Source organism: Oryzias latipes, chromosome 1 (assembly GCF_002234675.1).
Source record: "Oryzias latipes chromosome 1, ASM223467v1".
NCBI classification, from domain to species: domain Eukaryota; kingdom Metazoa; phylum Chordata; class Actinopteri; order Beloniformes; family Adrianichthyidae; genus Oryzias; species Oryzias latipes.
Window position 1 is genome coordinate 1,687,040 of NC_019859.2, and position 4,093 is coordinate 1,691,132.

Below are 4,093 nucleotides of genomic sequence, written 5' to 3' on the forward strand. Positions count from 1 at the left end.
AAGAAACTGTATTTTTTTAATCACAAGAAGTTTGTCAACATTGTTTTTATCAAAATCTCCATAAAAAAGATTTTCTGTTTTTAATCGTTAAAGATTAAAAACATTACAAAAGTAACAGATCATAAATAAATAAATACTAAGATGAATATTTGTTTTTAATAAATCTCTTTTTTAAACTTTGCCGGCTCTTTTGAATGGGGGGTGTCTCTCCTTCAGGTCCCCCTCTTTACCCTCACAGGTGGACCTGTGCCCACCCCCAATAGGAACCAGAGCACCTCGGTGGGTTAGTGAGGGAGGGGGCAAACACTGTTGACACCGTCCTTCCCAGATCGGAACCTGTTTGCCAGGATTTCTGACTCAGGTTAACGTCGGCAGCCTTCAGGCCGCCGTCAGGCCGCCGTCAGGCCGCCGTCAGGCCCCCGCCTTCTCTGTTCCAGGAACGGACTTCTCTCCTCAGCAGTTCATAGAAACATATAGCATATACCCCATTTCCTGCTCCCCCCAAGCCCAAATCAGGACTTTTCTTTCTGAAAGGCTGGAATGAACGGTTTGGTTTTTACCGGATCTGGTGCCGCGTCATGACCAAATGTTCCCACTCTGGGTTCAGAGGAACCGGGCGTTCTGATTTGACGGAGGCGTCCAAACACAGCGTGTTTTTTTAGAACATGTTTGTTCGTCCAGAAATGCAGTGAAGCAGCTAAAGTTCTAGATCATACAGATCTATAAGTCCTCATACAAGTGATTCTTTTCTATTTGACTGTTAAATCTTTGTGGTTTTGAAGTGTAACATGAGAAAAGAGACGGGCCATACGGTAAAAAAACAGTCGCTGTTCAGGACCGCTTCAGCCGCTAAACAAGGATGACCTCCGGAAACGGCAGGAAAAGCTAAAAAAATCAGGCCGACGAGCTGCTCAGAAGATGCTTCGTCCTCCATCCCACCTGGAACGTTGCTCTGGACCCAAGCATCAGAACCAACGCCACAGCTGATGAAAAAACTGTTCAATTATCCAAACAGGAGAAGATTGTGAAAAGAGGCTGGACTTTCTAATTACAGAAGATAAAAGGAAAATGTTTATCATTCTAAACTCTAACCCAGAACTGCTGTCCTAAAGATTAAAATGAATAAAAAAAAGAATAACTAAATGTATTAAGTCACACTTTAAACCAGTTTGTACTTATGGGATTTTCTTTTTAGCCGTTTTAACAATTGTTTCAAGGACTCAACGAAACTTCAAAGTCAGTTCATTTTCTGAAGTCTTTATCAATAAGAAAAACTAATAACACAAACCAAGACAAACGTGTCAGTAATATTTAGAATTTAACAAACTAAAACGTAAATCAGCAGCAGATGAAGGAACATATTAAACATGGGTCTGAAGTTTCAGCGAGCTAACGCCATCGTCCTGCTTCATGACGACGTTTTCCAAAACTGCTGACTCACTGGAGTAAATATTTAATACTATGACATATGGGCCGTCTTAATACGGTAACTTTATGAATTGTAAAAATATTTTTACCTATTTTTACAATTAATTAGGTTTTCTCTCTTTCATAATCTTTCTACAGTCGGCACTAAAAGTTTTCAGAACGACTTTGGAAATTGGAAAAGTTCGTGCTTAAGTTTTTATGATGGTAATTAGCATAAACTCCAGACGAAGAGTGATCAGATGAATTGCAGAGTCCTTCTTTAAGGACTATGCTGAGATCATTTCAGTCATCGTCTTTTTACCCAGGTGAGAATGTTGACGAGCTCAAGATGATTCTGTCAGGCTGGTTGGGTTAGAATGGCACACCTGACATGTTAAAAGGAGGGTGATGCTTGGAATCAGCGTTCTGTCATTGGTAACCATGGTGACCTGCAAAGAAACACGTGCAGCCATCGTTGCGTTGCATAAAAATGGCTTCAAAGAAGAGGATATTGTGGCTACTGAGACTGCACCTTAATCAACATTTGAGAAGTCCATCAAGAAGTTCAGTTCTTGTTAAGAGGAGTGCAAGAAAGTCCAGGATGGTCCCCTAAAGAGGATTCTGGATGGGAGGTCCACCAGTGCAGAGCTGCTCAGGAACGGCAGCCGGCAGGTGAGACGCATCTGCATCACAGTGAGGCTTTTGGACGATGGCCTGGTGGCAAGAAGGGCAGCACAGAAGCCACTGCTCTCCAAATAAACATCAGGGACAGATGGGTCTTCTGCAGAAAGTCTGGTGAATGGACCACTGAGGACCGGGGCATGAAGCCTCCCTCCGATTGTTCAGGGCATCTGGAAAAAGGCTTGTCCGGAGAAGAAAAGGTGAGCGCTACCATCAGTCCAGTGTCACGCCAACAGTAAAGCATCCTGAGACCATTCATGGGTGGGGTCGCTTCTCATCCAAGGGAGGGGGCTCACCCACAATTTAGCCCCAAAACACTTCCATGAATACAGAATGGTGCCAAAAGACCCTCCAACGGTAGCTTCTTCCAACAATCCAACAGTCTGGTGACCAGCAATGCATCTGACAGCACCGTGGAGCACCGCGCCATAAGTCTAAAGCGAGGACTGAGTGGCTCTGGAACCAAAACGTTGACATTATGGGTCCACGGACTGGAAACTCCCCAGATCTTAATGCCATTGAGAACGTGTGGTCAATCCTGAAGAGGCGGCTGGACCAACAAAAACCCACTAATTCTGACAAACTCCAAGAAGAGATTCTGAAAGAACGGGCTGCTGTCAGTCAGGATTTGGCTCAGAGGTTGATTGACAGCACGTCCAGTGGAACTGCAGAGGTCCTGAAAACACTGACCCTTTGCATAAATGTCATGGAATTGTCGATTAAAGCCTTTGAACCGTATGAAAGGCTTGGAATTCTATTTCAGTTCATCACAGAAACAGCTGAAGCTAAGATCTAAAAGCAGTTTAGCAGCATTTGGTGTGTCTGTATGTCTGTCGACTGTAGATGTTTTGATCAGCGGATATTATCTGAAGCGGACACTAGGGGGCAGCATTTGGCAAGAAAACGCACCATCTTCATGATGCAGTCTGTTTCATTACTTCTGATTAGGAAACATCTCACCTGGGAGGCCCCCCCACCTCACTCTGAGGTGAAGCAGGACTGCGGCGGAGGAATGCTCCTCCCCATCGATCTTCATCCATACGACACCGATTCCCTGAAGTCCTTTGTGTAGCTGTCTATGAACCGTCCAGGTCTTCCTCTGTTTGAATGCGGAGAGCATCAACATGTGAGGAACAGAACGGGGCTGTTGGTGAAGCTCCGGCAGAACGGATGATCTGTCAGTTATTCACAGTTTGATTTCTGATCTCCCCTATTTTCTCGTTCTTGTTGGAGATTCTCGTTCATCCATTTCATGTTTTCAGAGGAATTCTGGACTTTTAAGGTTCATTTAGGAGAAAAGTCTTAATTCAGCTGCTCCATCTCCTTTAATGAACGTTAAGAACCTGATCACCAGATGACAGAAATCCGTCAGAAGCAGCATCTGTGGATTCACTTTTGACATTTTAGTTCCTGTTTTATCGACAGACTTTGAGGGTTTCCTTCATGCTTCTTCAGTGATTTTTATTTTATTTTTGTTTCATGACCTTGTGTTGGTTAAAAATAGCCTCAACGTCTCCCGTACAGTAAGACGTTCGAGTATCGCCAAGGTGTTAAAAATAACCCTGCTGCTGCCTCAAAGTGTCGTTCCGAGGAGGACAGGAACCTAAAAAGGTCTCACTGAGCTCTGGGATCGGCCACAGAAACCGTTTTAGCTTCACAAATCCACATTTGTGATGTGAAATTAAAAGACACATTTCCTAAATGTATCAGAAGAAAAACTCTGGCAAAAAACAAACTAGAGAGCAGAAATGAAGCCATGAAAAAGGTATTGTTATCAAAAATGTTGCTGTGCTTTAGCAGGAGAGCGTCTTTCATTCTCCTGTCACTGTGTTTCGTTTTTTCCCTGATATTTCTCTGAATTTTTAGTCAAAAATATTGAAATAAAAAAAGAAACAAATAGGCATTCCTGAAATAATTCCCCGCATTTTCAGCCACAGATGTTTGCTCTTCTTCTCCAAAGTGCAGAATGAGAATGAAAATTGGGGCTAAATGCTATATATAGTCT